Consider the following 19,909-nt stretch of genomic DNA (forward strand, 5'->3'; position numbering starts at 1 on the left):
GTGTGCAGAACATTGTACTAGGCGTTTGGGAAGTACAAGTTAGCAACATATAGAGATGGTGCCTACCCAACAATGGGGTCACAGTCTAGAAGGGGGAGACAGACAACAAAACAAAACATATTAACAAAATAAAATAAATAGAATATAAATATGTACAAGTAAAATAAATAGAGTAATAAATATGTACAAACATATATACAGGTGCTTGGGGAGGGGAAGGAGGTAGGGTGGGGGGAAGGGGAGGGGGAGAAGAAGGAGGGGGCTAAGTCTGGGAAGGCCTCCTGGAGGAGGTGAGCTCTCAGTAGGGCTTTGAAGGGAGGAAGAGAGCTAGCTTGGCGGATGTGTGAAGGGAGGGCATTCCAGGCCAGGGGTAGGACTTGGGCTGGTGGTCGATGGTGGGATCGGTGAGAATGAGGCACAGTGAGGAGGTTAGCGGCAGAGGAGCGGAGGGTGTGGGCTGGGCTGTAGAAGGACAGAAGGTAGGAGGGGGCGAGGTGATGGAGAGCCTTGAAGCAGAGAGTGAGGAGCTTTTACCTGATGCGTAGGGTGACTGGTAGCCACCGGAGATTTTTGAGGAGGGGAGTAACATGCCCAGAGCGTTTCTGCACAGAGATGATGCGGGCAGCAGCATGAAGTATAGACTGAAGTGGGGAGAGACAGGAGGATGGGTGATCAGAGAGGAGGCTGATGCAGTAATCCAGTCAGGCTAGGATAAGGGATTGAACCAGCAGGGTAACGGTTTGGATGGAGAGGAAAGGGCAGATCTTGGCAATGTTGCAGAGGTGAGACCGGCAGTTTTTGGTGATGGATTGGATGTGAGGGGTGAACAAGAGAGCAGATTCGAGGATGACACCAAGGTTGCGGGTGAATGAATGAATTCATAGCATTGTATTAAATGCCTGGGAGAATATAGTAGTTAGAATAAAACAAAATAAATACTACAAAATAAATTTCTCCACTTGGAGAGTTTGTAATCTACCTGCTCTGTTGCTGTTGGGACTCACTGCAGAGAAGCAGCATGGCCTAGTGGATAGAAGACAGGTGTGGGAGTCTGAAGGTATTGGTTTCTATTCCAGCTCTGCCACTAGTCTGCGGTGTGGCCTTGGAAAAGGCACTTCACTTCTCTGTACCTCAGTTATCTCACCTGTAAAATGGGGATTAAGGCTGTTAGCCCCATGTGGGACAGGGACTGTGTCCAACCTGATTTCCTTGTATCTACCCCAGAATTTAGTACAGTGCCTGACACATAGTAAGTGCTTAACAAATACCATCATTACTATTATTATTATTATTATGCTTCAGCTACCACCATGGCCACTTGTTGCCTATAATCATCATCTTCTGGGACTTGAAGGCCAAAACCAGACTGGGCTGGATAGGGGAAGGCCAGACAATAGTAATGGTGGTGGAGAAAGGAAAGAGTGGTATTAAAGGGAGAAGGCCAGACCAGCCCTCTCTTTGCCTTCTGCCACCACCTCATATCTAGTCTGTCACCACCACCTGCCCTCTTCCAAAACCTCCAGGGACTGCCCAGCCATCTCCATGTACAACAAAAACTCCTTAAAATTGGCTTCAAGACACTCAGTCAGCTCTCCCTTTCCTTCCTTACCTCATTGATTTCCTACTACAACCTTACCAGAGTACATAGATCCTCTAATGACAACCTTACTCACGGTACCTCAATTTCATCTCTCTCACTGCCAATCCTTTGCCTACGTTCTCCCTCTGGCTTGGAACTTCCTCTTACTTTGAATCTGACTGACCACCACTCTACCTTCAAAGCCCTAAAAAAAATCATACCTCCTTCAGAGAAGCTTCCCTGACTAAACTGCTCATTTTCCCATACTATTCACCCACCCTTCTGCCTTGCTTATACATTTGGATCTATACCTCTTAAGCACATAAGCCCATTCCTGGCTCTAAATTAATTATATTACATAGCCCTATACTCTGCTATTTCCCCTATTTGTAATTTATTTTAATTTCTGCAATCTTCTTTAAGACAGGGATCACTTCTACCAAATCGATTGTATTGTACCCACCTAAGCAGTTAATACAATGTTCTGCACACCGCAAGTACTTAAGAGTATCATTGATAGATCATGTTTCAGTTTGGTCTTTATTCCTTGGCTTTCAGTCCTGGGAGGCAAGGACCACAAATCATGGAATCGTTTGTAGTGGTGGTGGCAGCAGTAGTGAATTCTTTGATGGAACCCAGAGACACTGGTGCAGTTAAAATAATCAATCAGAATTGCAGAAATTGAATTGAATGCTGTGCTAAGATTCAGGAAGCTTCAGGAACTGTGGAGAGAAAAAATAGAAGCCTGTATGGGTTTATATTTCTTGGCAGTTCCTAGGCCCAACTTTGGAAAATGATTTGCTCTCCTGATGAGAAACTTTCAAGACTCATCAAGTTAATATGACACAGAAATCTTCGAAATCATCAAAGCCTCTGTCCTTTAAGAAATATGAACACATCCTCAAAGGAGTAGTAAGCTCATTCAATGACCTTGCTACTACTAGAACCACAATTCAAGAAGCTTGCATAACATACAATCCTAGAGCCCTTCAGTTAAAGAGACAAGGATAGAGCTGACAGAAGGAGTCAAGTGCTGGAGAAAATTCTTCTTCAGCAACAAAAAGGCCCTGCAGTAGGAGTTTTTATCATTAGATGCCGATTGTATGGGGAACACAAATTAGAGCAAACACATGAATCTTTTCTTTGTAATGATGTCAAAGCAAAGCTGATGAACAGCACTTACCAAGCATACAAACCTGGTGCTTACCCTTTGTCAATTCAAGGTGTTTAGTATCTGTGAGATTCTACCAGGGCAAATGATAACAGGCAAAAACTATTTTTTAATTATCCCAGAAGATGAAAGGACTTTCATCTTGCACAATAACAATCTTAACATCTTGCACAATAACAATGCCTATGGCATTTAAAGGACAATTTAAAAAGAAATCAAACAAACTCTCGGCATTCATGTGACTAAGGAAGAATCTCATGAACCAATGGCAACTTATGGATCTCACAAAAGGATCATTTAAAATGGTAAAATTTTATGCTGACTAGAACTGGCTAGTACATTGATGAGAACAGAGGACTTGCAGGATACTTCTGGAAAATTAGCTGAAAATGCCAAATATTATTTCTTTTCTGGATTGTAAAGTTGTTATTTTCATGATTTCAATGAAATTCTTTCCCATTTCATTCCCTGAAGATCACTAACAACCCAAGGGATAGGTACTGAAGGAAATCCATGGATTGAGTGAGAGAAACTTTGATCAAAATCCCATGTAAATTAATCATAGACATGTTTTCTAAATGAAGATGAACACAGGTGAAAAGATGACTTTCTTCCTAGAGTTTAGGATTCATGACAGACTTTGGACTTTCCAAGCGCTTAGTACAGTGCTCTGCACACAGTAAGTGCTCAATAAATACGATTGATTGATTGATTGATTTCCTAAATTTCACAGCCAAAGAGGTGGAGATTTGAGGACTGAAAGTTGACTACACTTCCCAGAAATTCTGGTTCAAAATGGGCTGGAGCCTGAAAGAAAGAAAAGGGGCATACACAAGAGGTGTATATACAACAGAGCACATTTGAGGATTGTCACCAAGATAGGATTACTTCAGTGGCAATTGTGGCTTAAGCCCATAGGCCCGTGGGTAGGTGAGGGTCTTCAAATACTCCAAAATGAGACCCACAGCTGATGTGGTGCCTTCAAGCACTCCAACATCCTCCCAGCCAAAATCTGCACACTTCCCTCTCCCCGAACCAGTTACACCCCTTCCTGCAGATAAACTCCCCTCTCTCCCATGCAGCTCTAGACTCCTTTTGGTGACAGCACGCAAGATAGATGTTCCTAGGAAATGTGAGTCCAAGATGCACAGAATCAGAGGTCCCAGAAGTGGGATCGGCTCTAACCTCAGTCAACTCAAATCAGATGGCCCTCACTCAGCTTTGGGAAGTCGGGAAGAAGAGAGAGCCCATAGGCCTGCAGGGAGAGAAGTGGGTGTCACTGTTTCATTTGTCCTTTCCTCCCCTTCCCTGCCCCTAAAATGTTTGGCTGTGAAGGAGCAGACCTGGTCAGTGGCACACCAGCTGCAGCCTGAAAAAGCACCTGCCTCGGGGCTGAATGTGCTAATAGTCCTATTAGCAGTAGCTAATATCCCCATCAATTAGCAAGTGAGCAGTCAGTCCCTGGTGGGCTGGGAGAGTGGTGCTTTGGGAGACAGTGTAGGGATAAGGGAGCTCCTACAGGGGTTTTAATCAGCTAAGCTGAGGAGGAAGCACCAGTGTTTTCACATGCAGCATGACATAATGACATCAAGTGTCACATGGAGGTCTTCAAAAAATCCATTAGTCCCACAGAAATGGGGGTGTGCATCTAGCCCTGAGTATCACTCTGGACCAAGTCACCAGAATGAACCAGACCCAAACTATTAGTTTCAGAATGATCCCCAATATCTCTTATGGAGCTGTGACACGGATTTACCCCTCTGTAGATGCACTATATGCCAAATGGAATTGAGCCATTTCAGGCCCTTTCCTTGTCTGCCTTTAGTACTTGGGCAGCAATCCCTTTAGGCCCATTGTAGGCAATTATTTAGACCTACAGGTTAGTCCCTGAATGGTCAACATCTGGTCATAGAGAGCAAGGGTGAGGATCTGAAGTGTGGAAATGAGGGCAATTTCTGCCTCAGTGATCCCTTCCCAAATCCAAACAGATGGCAGATATAGTTAGTACCTGTGCCCAAGACTCTACCATACACAAGATCACAGTATATCACTGTGTTGATACCTGCATTGGCATCAGTTCAGAGAGAAGTAGTAAAGGGTGAGGACAGAAACTTCTGGCTAGGAGCCAGGCTGAATTCAGCTTGGAAGACAAAGTGGTGGTTAAGTAGGCTCTTTTTCTTTAAGAAGTGGCAGGATTACTCACAAGCTTCTGAAGCAGGCACAGAAGTGTGTGATGCCTAAAGCAGATCTTTGCAAGGTTAAAACTGAATCAATCAGTTGTATTTATTGAGCTTTTTTACTGTATGCAGAGCACTGCATTAAGTGCTTGGTAGAGTGCAGTATACATAACACAAAAATCTGAGCTCCTGAAGAACTGGGATAATAATAATAATAATAATAATAATAATAATAATAATAATAATAATGTTGGTATTTGTTAAGTGCTTACTATGTGCCAAGCACTGGGGTAGATAAAAGATAATCAGGTTGTCCCACTTGGGGCTCACAATCTTCATCCCCATTTTACAGATGAGATAACAGGCACAAAGAAGTTAAGTGACATATCCAAGGTCACACAGCTGACAAGTGGCAGAGCTGGGATTAAAACCCATGACCTCTGACTCCTAAACCCATGCTCCTTCCACTAAGCCATGTTGCTTCTAAATTGGGAATGGCAAAAATTCATTTGGAACACTTCTTACCTAATTTTTTTTCCAGAATCTTCTCATGATTCCCAATTCAGTGGATAATTAGCTATCCATAGTTTGTTCAGTTTTTGCCATCTTTTACCCTTTAGAACTGAAGGATGAATGAAACCCAGAAAATGTAGAATTCTGTGTGCCAATTTTTAATTTCTCATTTACTAAATACTTTTCAACTTCCCAGAGTAATATCTATTCAGGGGAAAGAATAAATCCAAGAACACAGAATCTTAGAAAATTCGAATAACAGATAATTCTCTGATTCAGAACTGAACTGCATTCATGTATCATGGTGGAGAATCCCTCCAAGGATACACATTCTATGTCTCTGTATCTCTCTCGTCCTATTTACAACTGAAAATGCTTAGAGAATCATCTCAATTAAATTGCAAGATTGCTAAGCATGAACCTCTGATTTCTATAGAATCTAGGATACCATGGGTGCTCAATAAATACTTTCTCATTAAGAAGACTATCAGAACAAAAACAATGATAATTCCTGCTGAAATATTTACTTTTGTTCTACAGAACATTCAGGGGTGATTTATTTTTTTTTTCTTCAGCTCCAGGGTTTCTTCACTGTAAGCATCTTTCATCCAAATCTTTAGAACTAGAAATTAGAGGTTTGGCTTGGACACCATTCCAGATATAAATTTCCACATTCAGAGGGATCATTTGCAGGGAGAGGAAGGTAAAATCACAGGCATTGTAAATGCCAAGGAGCTCAGGTCCAGAAAGTCATCCTAGAATATCCTCCATGATTACAGACATCAAAGGTTAAAAGGGTTTATAAGAGATATTGAACGGCTCAGCACACTTGATCAGAGACCGCAACGCCTTTCCTCTCCATCTCTCCATCCACTTCATTGGTTTGGATCCAGCCCAGACTGGCAGAGCCAGAAGCCATCATCATTATTTCAGCAAACTAGTGGCTGCTGTCCAGTTGCTAGGGGACAAGTGCCCACATCACAACTGGCACTAATTGGCAGGCGGTTAGCGTGTCTGACACAATGTCAGTCTAATGACTGAGGAATACCTGAAAAGCTACCACTTCTGGCTGTGCCATATCTGTTCAATAAAGAACTCTAATGTACCCAAATGTCCAGCAGAAACATCATTTTCTGTATGTTGGGACAAGATGAACCTATCTCAGAAACCTGTTACGTCCCTCCCTTGTTGCTCAACCACAAACAGATGCACCATATGCTGCTTCACCAGTACCAAATCTCCCTAGAGTTGACCTCTAGAGCTGTCTTTCCTACTAAACCCCAATTGAAAAAAAAGGCAGCTGCTTCAAGGCTGCTGTCTGTGGCCTTTATTACTGACCCCAGACATTCAATAATCTGTCTGGGTTTATAGATATTAATTTAAGGGCCTCTTAAAGGATCAAGACTTACTCTACAAACGAGTTTGGAGAGTTCCTTTTAAACAGTAACCATCCTGAAAATTCAAGCTTAGTTAAAGCAGAAATGCCTTAAGAATATACAAGCTGCTCTCCCATATCCTTAATCCCCTGTCCCCAAAACAATTCAGCAGGTCTCATTTTTTAAATCTGTTGATCCCATTATGATTTGGACTTCCTATACTTAGTGCAGCTCCTTTATATACCTGAGGAAATGGCAGTCATTCTTTGACTGTGTGTATTTCATCAGCTGGGACTGATAGTAGGTTATGAATCTTGCTGGATAGCATCTTTCCCTCAGTTTCAAAAAAACCTCTTCAACCTCATTGATTGTGAGCCAAGACTCATATTTCCTTAAGGTGAAAATAAACCTCTACTCAGAAAATAGTTCCTTTTCTTTAAGTAGATGAGGGTCAACCATTCTGTTTTAAAACAGTGAGAAGAGTGCAAAAGCTTTGCAATTTTAATCTCTGATCAACACAGGGGAGCAAAATGTGTTGACAGTTATTTAGTATTCCTCCCAAATAATTCTTTAGATGAGTTGTGGCTTTTACATTTAGTGCAGACCAGGAAGAAGAGCACGGGAAATCATTCAACCTTTTCAACAGCACAGAAAGCACAATTGGTCTCATTTTCAATTTTAGGCAATACCAAAACTCACTTGGGAATCTGGGAAGATGCAGTCAACTTCAGTGTTTGTACTTCCTCATGATGGTAGGCTAATAGGAGTCCATAAGGATATACAGTCCCTCTTGCTTCCCATCTGGAATGAAATAAATAAGAGCAAAGGACCCCATTAGTCAACCTTGATCACTGTCACCTATAGCTCACAAGGGTTGGGCCAGTGAAGACTTAATACAGTGCTCTGCACACAGTAAGCGCTCAATAAATATGATTGAATGAATGAAGATGACGTTGACTTGATGTAAGGGATGGGAGGGAACCTGATATAAGGATGGGATAATTTTTCCCCCTTGTAGATATTTTATATTGTCAGAATTGAAATACTCGCTTGAATATTACCAAATATGGATTGGTAAAAAACAGTTGGAAAGAAAAAATAGCGGGGAGAGAGGTCTCTCTGTATGATCTTAAGGTCACAATAAAATGAGTCTGTGCAACAATTTTTATGTATAATGTGATATTCAGCCTCACTCCAAGGTCAAAAGAGCCCTAGTCAGACAGCCACCAACTCCCATCCTCAGTGCTTGTCTAGGTGCAGAGGGGTTTCTCCTACTTGCAATTTAGGATTTTAAAAAAATGTAAATATATCCTCCGGTGGACCCTCAGAGTTCAGGCTAACAGCAAAATGCAAAGTTTCAAGAGTCTATCTGCAGGAATCATTAACTTTTCAAAAGGCACCAGCTCCCTTCTGTCACTAATGACATGCATAACAGTTTAATGTAATGCTACTTTTAATTATCACAGCCCTTTCTTTTAAATATCAAATTTCCCTCTCTAAAGTGTCCTGAGTTCTCTTTACAGTCTCATCTGTCACTGTAAATGTCATCACTCTATTCCTCCTTTGGATGCAGTGACAGGTCCACTCTTATCCTAGCTTTATCTCTTTTTCCATCCTTTATTGTACTACAAAGATCCCTTTTTCATAGTTTATAGCTGTATCTTCTTTCCACACGTGGCAAATGATTGCCTCGGTAAAGGTATTTTCTGTTTCAATCTTGCATTTTCCCAAGGGAGAACAAAAGGGACAAGTTTTCTGGAGTTGGTTTCACTGAGAAAATTGTTTAGAATTGCCTCGTTCCTCAGCAGATTAACAAATGCATACAATCCCAGCTTAAGTGCTATTGTACAGCACAATCTGTCCATTATACTTTGTCCTTTCCATTTAGAAAACCCCTCACCAATTAAAGTAATACAGCCTTCCAATACCTCCTCCCAATTAAATCGGAGCTGTATTACCTGCAGCTGGTCACAGATTCCTACCACTTACTAGCATTCATTAGACCTATTCATTATCAAGGGGTTGGTGGCAGGAATTCAAGCTACTGGCTTTCTTTCAGGGTCCAGCGAAATTATCAGCTTTCAGCAACAGGCCCCAGTAAGAATAGGATTAAAGAGCAGAGAGCGGGAGTTCATACAGTAGCAAAAATCATTGTTTCTACGTTGCTTGCATCCTCTCAACCTGTACCAACTAGCAGCATATAGAACAGGTACAAATGGCAGCTTGTCACAATTGAAAGATGACAACATTTTTCTCCTGGCTCAAACATATCTCCCAGCTTTACCTCCTTTATATATCCTTAACCCCCAATGCTCTAAATCAATGCTCTACAGAAAGGAGCATAAGCATCCTTAAAGATGTGCTTAGTCATTAAGCAGCAGGGCTTATCACCTTTAAGCTGCCTCACATTTCTTAGAAACTCACCTTTTCTAATCAAGGTTCAATATTTTTCCTGACAAAGCTAAAGAAAGAGAGGATGGTATGGAATCTCCAATTTAATTTCAGGTGTTAAGTTAAACTCGGTTATTGGGTTTCCCTGGGTAGGTTCAGTTTCAGGGCATGCCAAAAGAAGAGGGGGAAGCAAAGTGTCTTTATGTTATTTTGAGAATATGAAAGAAATTCACCTTGGCATCTCTGAATGTGGGGCTTTTGGAGTCCTTTGGGATATGAATGAGGCTAGGAATCTGAGAAAGGATTCTTGGCTTTAGAGGGAGTCGCTAAGAGAAGGGGACTAGAGAAAGGGCCAAAGGGTATAGGATGACGGTTATTCAGTGTGAGGCAGGCAGAGCAGAGGGCAGATGATATTGGGAAAGTAAGAGAGCACTCCCGGTGGATAATGGAAAGGCAAAAGCAAAATTATTCCTGAAAAATGAAATAACATAACTCAATAGCATTCATTCTGTTATAAAGGGTAATTATTTTTTAATGCAGACATTTTTTAAGAGGAAGCACCAAAGATTCTCAGCACAGGGCCAAAAGAACATAAGTGAAGTCATTACCAGTCTTCCACGCAGCCTACTATTCTGTCTCTGAAAATGGGAACAAAGTATGCTGGGTGTACGCAGAGGAATAGTTGGGCACCTCTAGGAGAAGTGCAAAACGTCCTTTTCTCGAAGAATATAAGGATGAGTGGTAGCACCACCTCAAGTGCTTAGTCTAGTGCTTTGTACATGTAATGCTTAATAAATAGTATTCATTTATTAATTCAGCTCAACCTTAGACCTTGTCCAGAATTTGAAGAAGGCCTAGGCAACTCTTAGTAGATATACCCACAACTGCCAGGTACGGGCAGCCTGTTTGACTCAAGAGATTCGAAAAGGACTGAAAGGGAAACAGTAAAATAAGGGAGTTTATAGTGGTTTGAGAGTAAATGAAAAGTCAACCTAAGCAATTTTGGTAACATTTTTGCAGCAATCCCTGACTGCATATATACAAATCTTATCAATGAACAGCACCATATGCATATCCATGGCATTTTTTAAGGGGGGTGGTGGTGTATATTAGTGTTTTCCTCTCAATTAACTTCTAGGCAATTTTCCCAGCTAAATACATAACATCTTTGGCAAGAAGCCAAACTAAACCTTAAGACCCAACACTAAATTCTGCACTTATACAGTCAGCTTAGATTTTCATGCAGTGAACTGGAAGCTTGCCAGCAACTCCCACCATAAACCCAGCAGTAGGGATGCTATATATTTTTTTTATCAAGAAACTCTATTTTAGATTTCCAAGACCACTTGAAAATTGCACTATTTTTAATGTGCCTTTTACACAAAAATAAAAGAAAGACTTAACCTGCTATTAAATTAACCCAATTAGCTATTTTTCCCATGTAACCTTGCACTTTGGATGATGTTAAATCAAATAAACTGGCATGCATAAAATCTTTTAGTAAATTATGGAAATTACAAGCTGTATTCTAGGCAATAAATTCTTCTTAAGTCTTTTGCCCTATCCTTTTTGCATGGTAAGATTATCAGAATAGTCATTAAAAAAAATCCTCCTTCATTACATTTGTAGCAGAATGGTAATATGTAATGCAATTTAAAGGAGAGGAGGGAACCCACTGTAATCAAATAAAAATACACATCACATTTTCAGGAAGACGTCTTGTGCCATAAGTCCTTTTCACTTTGCTATTTGAATCCTTGCATTTTTATACATATCATATTGTGACTCTCCTATAAAAATACAAGGATTTGAGCAGTGTGTTGCTGATATAAGAATTCTAACTCAAATTGGATCGGTTGTTTCCATTTGAGTTTTGTTTGTTTTGAATTTTAAACCCCATAATATAGCCGAGTGGAATCAAGTCAAGCTGTACCTATTCGAGTCAAAAGTTATAGTAGAAATGACCTGAGGTACTTACAGAGTGTGAAGCACTGTATTTTGCAGTGAGTGTAAATGAAGGACTTTGATTCAGATGCGGACCCTAGCCCAAGGCAGGGCTGACACTTTAGAGCAGGGAGAGGGCAAATCCACAGGGAGGTGTAACAGGTAAAAAGTTTGTCTAATGTCTGATAGACCTCTCAAGCACTTGAAAAACTCCTCTAGAACAACATTTTGATGAATTAAGAGCCAGTGAACCAGAAACACGTGGATTAAATTTCCCCTGAAATACTCAGGGGTTTAAAAATTATGGGGAAAGTACTTGCAAAACAAATTTTGCCGAACCAAAGACATTTATGAAAGTGTTCAGGATACTATGCCAAAATCCAAAATGCCTCTGTATTTGTCCATCCTCAATAGCAAACTTGCTTTTAAAAAAATCTGAACTTGAACACATCTGGAACATGTTCAGAGATCAACAGTTCACATCAAAGTGATTGTGCATGTCAAAAAGCGATCATAAATCATGGGCTAACAATATTGTGAATTTGTCTACATTAGTAGAAAGCTGGGACACTTTGGCCGTGCCCTGGAAACCAGATGCATCATTGCTGCAGAGACTAGGTGTTTGCTATGTAGCTCAAGGAAGTTCCTGAGATTAATATCTCCAATTTCAGAAGTCATCTCTAGAGAGTCCAGTGAATAATAATAATAATAATAATAATAATAATAATGGCATTTGTTAAGCGCTTACTATGTGCAAAGCACTGTTCTAAGCGCTGGGGAGGATACAAGGTGAGGCTTGTCCCACGAGGGGCTCACAGTCAATCCCCATTTTACAGATGAGGTAAATGAGGCTCAGAGAAGTTAAGTGGCTTGCCCAAGGTCACACAGCAGACATGTGGCGGAGCCGGGATGCAATGGGTACCAAAGTATGTATCTGCTTATTGCCCCATATCTGCCAAATAAAAGTTCAGTGGAAGGTTCAGTGCTTAGTAGAGTGCTTGGCACATAGTAAATGCTTAAAAATTTTATTTTAACATGTACAAAAACAGCGTTGTTTGAGATTAGGTCACATGTGGATTGACCATCATCTGGCTTAACTACCAAGTAGGAATATTTAAGTCTTGGAAAAACCATGGAAACTTCCCTACCACATTTCTCAGCAGCTCCACAAACACATATAAGTATGCCTCAGGGGAGCTAACTGAGCCCAGTGGTCAATTTTGACAGAGCCAAGTAGTGGGCCATTTCACAAATAAAGATTTAGAAACAAAAGTACAGAACCTCCCTTTCCACATAGGAGCAGAATAAAATTTCAATTTTCTTTACACTCTTGCTCCCTATATTTGTCACAGAGTAAGGGATAGGTGATATTACGGAACCCCAATTTAGATCTCAGAAGGACATAAGATGGTGGAAGTTAGGAGACTCCCCAAACCTTACTTCTACCATTCCCAGTATGGTCCCACACTCCTAAATTTTGCTGTGTTTGGGACTGCCAAGACAGTTTTGAGAGGCACTGCTATAGTATTGAGATAGGGGGTAGAATGAGAGAGAGAGAGATTCAGTCAATCGTCTTTATTGAGCACTTACTATGTGCAGAGCACTGTATTAAGCACTTGGGAGAGTACAATACAGCAATAAACAGACACATTACCTGCCCTAAGCACTTGGGAGAGTACAATACAGCAATAAACAGACACATTACCTGCCCACAATGAGCTCTGTGTCTGTATGTGTATTTGAATAGAAAGAGGGAGAGATCAACTCTCAAAATGGCTGCAATGCCCCTGTCTTGATAACCTTTAAAAAACAGTGGATACTTTGTTTTTATACCATCACTTGAATATATGGTAGTTACTTTGAATATTTATGGTCACTGGGAAAACAAATTCATCAGTGGTATTTATCGAGGCTTAACTGTGTGCAGAGCACTTGGCAGAGTACACCAGAGTCGTTAATAAACACAATCCCTACCTTCAAGGACCTTATCCTTCCTTACTCTTTCAACTTCCCTGCAAGGTAGGGAGAAACTAATGTTATTACATTTCATTTTACAGATAAGAAATCTCAGACCAGAGCAGCTGATTTGTTTGAGGCCACTTAGCAGGCAAGAGGCAGAACCAACAATAGAACAAAGTCTAGACCTTCAGACCCATAATCTTTCATTACTTGACCATATTGCCTCTTGAGGTTGACATCGGCTATTGAAATTGAATAATGTGAGAAAATGTGGGAAAATGTGAGATTTAGAGATATAGAGAGAAATGTTAGCGATGTTAGATGGCCTATGTCCTAGTAGTAGTAGAAGTAGTCGTCCTCTAGACTGTAAGCTTGTTGTGGGCAGGGAATGTATCTGTTTATTGTTGTAGTATACTCTCTTAAGCCCTTAGTGCGGTGCTCTGCACACAGTAAGTGCTCAATAAATAAGATTAAATGAATGAATGAAGAGTAGCAGGAAAGCTAGCTTCACACCATCCTGCCAAGCACTCTGGAAGAATAATAATCATGATAATAATAACAATGGTATTTGTTAAGCACTTACTATGTGCCAAACACTGTTCTAAGCACTGGGGTAGGTTCATGTTAATCAGGGCGGACACAGTCTCTGTCCCACATGGGGCTCACAATGTTAATCCCTATTTTCCAGATGAGGTAACTGAGGCCTGGAAAAGTTAAGTGACTTGCCCTAGGTCACACAACAGACATGTGACCGAGCCAGGATTAAAACTCAGGTCCTTCTGACTCTCAGACCTATGCTCTATCCATTATGCCACCCTGTCATTTTGTTGCTGGTTTCTTTTATGGTATTTATAAAGTGCTTCCTTTGTTCATTCATTCATTCAATCATATTTATTGAGCACTTACTGTGTGCCGAGCACTGTACTAAGTACTTGGAAAGTACAATTTGGCAACAGATAGTGAAAATCCCTTCCCAACAATGTGCTGTACTAAGCATTGGAGTAGATATAAGATAAAGTTGGACACAGTCCATATCCCACATGGAGCTCAGAGTCGTAATCCCCATTTTGCAGGTGTGGTAACAGAGACAAGAAAAGTTAAATTATTTGCCCATGATCACACAGCAGATAACTAGTGGAGGCAGGATTAGAACCCAGGTCCTCTGACTCCCCGGCCCAAACTCTTTCCATTATGTCATGCTGCTTCCTATTGCCACTTCTGGAGATCAGCCAATGGTATTTATTGTGTGCTTATTACATGAAGAGCACTTTTCTAAGTGCCTGGGGGAGCACGATATAGCTTAGTACGTAACGATAACCCCTATCCATAAGGAGCTCACAGACAAGGGGAGTCAGACATTCAAATACATGACAGATGGGTATGACCCAGAGCCCACGGACTCAGGTTTCAGAGAACACTCAGACTTTCCCAGTGCTTTCTCGCTAATCATCTTCCACTTCCAACTGGAGGAGGAGGAATGCCAAGCACTGGCTGAAAAGAATGGGAGATAGAAGTCTCAGTTGGATGGATCATGGATCTGACTGTGGAATGGCACAGCTTGTGGTCTTATGATCTTTGAGACCGGACTCTGATGCTTAGGGCACCAGGTGCAAAATATAAATAAAAAGAATCAAGAACACACATGGCATTAAGAAGGGGAAAAAAAGGAGACTGTAAGGCCCCTTCCTTAAGCTCTTGCTATAAATCCTGTTCCATATATTTTATCTGGCATCAGCCTAGCTACAAATATCACACAACCATTTTTAAAACTAGTCAGTTATAATTTGGAGCCCAAGAGAAACATCAGTATGTGATGGTAGTTGTGCTGGTGGTGGTGGGCTGGCCTACTCATAGTAGTAGTAATAATAATAATAATAATGGCATTTATTAAGTACTTACTATGTGTAAAGCACTGTTCTAAGTGCTGGGGAAGTTACAAGATGATCAGGATGTCCCACGGGGGGCTCACAGTCTTAATCCCCATTTTACAGATGAGGGAATTGAGGCACAGGGAAGTTAAGTGACTTGCCCAAAGTCACACAGCTGACAAGTGGTGGAGACAGGGTTTGAACCCATGACCTCTGACTCCAAAGCCCATGCTCTTTCCACTGAGCCATGCTGTCTCCTAATGAGTGTTCTTTACCAGATTGGTCTCAAACACACTGGAGTTGAGATGTAAATTGTCCAATTAACAATTCTAAAGAACAGCAACAGCTATTTAGTGTTTCAGGGCACGTGAGCAATTAATCAACTGACCATGTAAAATTGATGGCTAAGAAAAAAGTGTGGGCAAAGGCTGAGGAAGCATTGATAATTTCTGAAGAAAACATTCAAGATTTAGCTATCAGATTATTGATACTTTTATGTCATAATTTATTTTGCCCATTGTTGATTGCTATCAAGATAAATGCAAATTAATTCTGGTAAAGTGATGTATCTTTGAAAGACTTGTTCCTATGCCAAATGAAAATGGAAGTTGAAAATGTTGTGACTTTCCTGATCAGAAGTAAATAATGGCAGAAAGCATGTTCCATGTGAGTTGTTGTAGCCTTAGTCTAGATATATTATTTTTTTTGCGTTCAGTCACTTTAAAAGTTCAGCATTCAGCCACAGAAGCAGAATGGATGTTCATGATTATGTACATGTTTATGTTTACTGTTGAAATATTAACTGTAATTTGCCTCAAGGAAATATTTTCTAAATTGAATTATTTATATAGGACAGCTAATCAAATTCTTAAGGCATCTACTTAGATACTCCTCTTTCATATCATGAATTCATATTTCAGTATCAATCATTTATGGTGCATAACTGTGCAAAAATACTGGACCGTGTCCCACCTGATCAACTTGCATTTACCTCAGGACTTGGGACAGGGTTTGACACTGTAAGCATTTAACAAATTCAATGATTAAAGCCATGATGATGGTGATGATGATGATTATAATAGTAATAATAATAATAATAACAACGACAACCAGTCCCTGAGGAATACAGAGAAAAGTTAGAGACGAGCTCTGCCCTTATGGTATTCTAAATCAGGAAGGGAAAAGGGAGATAAATAATAATAAATAAATAATGATGGCATTTGTTAAGCACTTACTATGTGCAGAGCACTGTTCTAAACGCTGGGGAGGATACAGGGTGATCAGGTTGTCCCACCTGGGGCTCACAGTCTTAATCCCCAATTTACAGATGAGATAATTGAGGCCCAGAGAAGTTAAGTGACTTGCCCAAAGTCACACAGCTGACATGCGGCTGAGTAGGGATTTGAATCCATGACCTCTGACTCCCAAGCCAGTGGTCATTCCAGCTCTTTCCACTGAGCCATGCTGCTTCTCTGAGATGAAAGTGAACATCAAAATAATTATTAATTTGATATTATGATGTACACTTTAACAGAGTAGTGTTGTTTGGTGAGATTTATCAGAATAACAAAGTGAAGCCCTTACCCGAGGCACCTTCCCACTATAGTCCAGGGCATTTTAAATATTTTAAATACCAAGAGAACCAATCAATCAGTGGTATTTAGTGAGCACTTACTGAATTCCAAAGACTGTACTAAGCACTTAAGAGAGTACAATATAACAGGGTTGATAGGATCGCTGTCCAAAACAAGTGTACAGTCTAGAGGGGGAAAGAAATAGAAATAAATAAATTATGGATATGTACATAAGTGCTGTGGGGCTGAGGGTGGGGTGAGTATCAAATGCTTACAGAGTATGGAACCAAGTGCATGCATGAAATGGAAGAAGGTGTCAGGCAAAGAAGGCTTAGTTGAGAAAGGTCTCGGAGAAGATATGTCCTTAATAAATTATTTTATTTTGTTAGTATGTTTGGTTTTGTTCTCTGTCTCCCCCTTTTAGACCGTGAGCCCACTGTTGGGTAGGGACTGTCTCTATATGTTGCCAACTTGTACTTCCCAAGCGCTTAGTACAGTGCTCTGCACACAGTAAGTGCTCAATAAATACAATTGATTGATTGATTAATAAGGTTTTGAAGATGGGGAGGGAGTTTCAGGCCAGATGGAGGATGTGGGAAAGGAATCGGTGATGAGACAGATGAGTCTGAGGTTCAGTGAACAAGCTGGCACTTGAGGAGCAAAGTGCGTGATTTGGTTCTAGTTCCAGCTCTCTTCTTCCAGTGTGATCTTGAGAAAATAATTTAACTTTTGTCTCAGTTTCCTTCTCTGTCAAAGATGAGCAGCGTGGCTCAGTGGAAAGAGCACAGGCTTGGGAGTCAGAGATCATGGGTTCTAATCCCGGCTCCCCCACATGTCTGCTGTGTGACCTTGGGCAAGTCACTTAACTTCTCTGAGCCTCCATTCCCTCATTTGTAAAATGGGGATTAAGACTGAGAGTCCCACGTGGGACAACCTGATCACCTTGTATCCCCCCCCCAGCGCCTAGAACAGTGCTTTGCACATAGTAAGCGCTTAACAAATGCCATCATTATTATTATGGATAAAATACCTCTTCTTCCTCCCTTGTAGACTTGTATGCATAGCTGTATGGGGCTGGGATTGGGTCTGATCTAATTTTCTTGAATGTACTCCAGCTTATATTCAGTCATATTTATTGAGCATTTACTGCTTGCAGAACTCTGTACTAAGTGCTTGGGAGAGTACAATATAACAATAAACATTCCCTGCCCACAGCAAGCTTACAATTTAGAGAACTCGGCACAGTGTTTGAGACATAGAAAGAGCTTCATAAATACCACTATTATCACTATAATTTTTAAAGAGGGAGGTAACTACTTAGGCCTCAGTTACTGTATTGTTATGATTAATTTTCAAAATTGCAATTTTATATGACTATGTTGAAAGGGAGAGTTCATATTGCAACAGACATTCAATTTAAATGCAAGTTGATATGCCCCTTTAATTTTCTAACCATTCTGAAAGACCTGTTATAGAAGACAAATACTAACTTTAGTTTCAAAAATGCAAATTATTTAAGCATTGTACTGTTGCAAATGAATTGTCCTTTTCAACATAAAGTCATTTCTATCAACTCTATTGCAGTGTACTTTCCCAAGTGTTTAATACAGTACTCTGCACACAGTAAGCACTCAATAAGTGCCATGATTGATTGATTGATATGCATTAAGACCACCTCACTTCTTAGACACACATAATCACTGGTTCTTAAAGATAAGTGTAGGAGGGAAGTAAGCTCCTTATAGGCAGGGATTGTGTCTATAAACTCTATTATACTCTCCCAAGCACTTAGGACAGTGTTCTCCACACGGTTAGAGCTGTTCAGGTCTAGGACTGGGCATTCACCTCCAAATATCTTGTACTGTTTTCTTCAACTAGAAAGGGCAAAGTCTAGGAGAAAGGTGGCAAAGGAGAGTTTCCCATTTTCCCTGTCTGAAGTATTGGTGTAATAAAAAATGAGGGAAGACTAGGTTCATCTCCCGTCTGCATCTGAGGAATACAAAGCAAATAAGTTAGCCAAGTGATAAATCTGCATGTACGTCCTCATAGTATGTTAGCTCCTATGAATCTCAGACTGTCGTTAAGACTGTTCTTCAAGGGAAAAGTCCAAGAGAAGACACAACCTGGGCTGAGTCTGCCACGTATGCCCAGGCTAGGACAATGGCTGGGACTCAGTCATGGATGGGAGTATGAGATCTGTGTTTCCATCCAATAATGCATTGTCTAGAGAAAATGGACTTTTCCCAGCTGTTGACAGTCTTGTGAATGCAAGAAAGCCAAGCAGACTGGATGAGTAGCAAGAGAAGCCACTCTGCTATCCTGCTCTCTGCTGTTTTCTCTCTCTTCGGATCCAGTTGGTCTCCTTTCTCCTATCCTCTTGATTCCAATGCAGGAGAGAGGACTTCTGTTTGCAAAGCATCATGCACTATGCTCTCTTGAAAACCGTCCCAACTGCTGATCTGCTTGCAAAGACAACTCTCTTCCAGGTCCCATTTTTTCTAGTTAGTAGTAGTAGCAGTAGTAGTTATAGTAGTAGTTGTTGTAATTCTATTTATTAAGTTCTTACTATGTTTGGAGCATTAGGCTAAGGAAAGCATACAAAGGGGGGAAATTAGACATCGTTCTTATCCCTCAGGAGCAAGTGGTGCCCTGTTTCTGGGTCTCCTTTCCTCCATTCCCACAGTGAAATGGTCTTCTGATGCTGCCATCCTCCTCCAAAGCACTTTTTACAACTACATGCTTAATTTCCCTAACTGGATCTCATATACGAACTATTTTGAGTAATAGGAGTAAGATCTATTAAGGAATTGTGTGAATCAGATACCAGAGAACTTTCTCCTTTGAAGAAAATGAAGATTTCAACTCCTTTCATCTGAATTTTAAAATCTCCAACTTTTAAGCAACCTAATATTAATTTTTAAATTATTTCCTCATATCCTTTAAACCCTAAAAATATTGAAACTGTTAAAGGAAGCCAAAATATCACTCTTCCATATGACCTACAAAATAACTCTCCAGGAAATCTAGCTATTCCACTTTCTCTGAAAAGTAAAAAGGTTGAAACAACACAGTAACACTGCTTAATGGATATGAATTTGCAAATTTATTCGGACATTTCACTGTCAGAATATATTTATGATTTTTTAAACATTTTCCTTCCTCTGGAATTCAATGCACAAATAAGCTAATGCAAAAAAATAAACCTCTATTAATATAGCATTTGTTAGAAGTGAAAATACGTAAAATTCAGGAAATACAAAAGTAAGAACTCTCACAATCTTAAGTCACACTGAACATAGTATTTCTTTTAGTAGTAGTTAGGCTCTTAAATTTATGTCTTGTAAGTAGTGCTCCAAT

The sequence above is a fragment of the Tachyglossus aculeatus genome, chromosome 2 (assembly GCF_015852505.1).
Source record: "Tachyglossus aculeatus isolate mTacAcu1 chromosome 2, mTacAcu1.pri, whole genome shotgun sequence".
Lineage (NCBI taxonomy): Eukaryota > Metazoa > Chordata > Mammalia > Monotremata > Tachyglossidae > Tachyglossus > Tachyglossus aculeatus.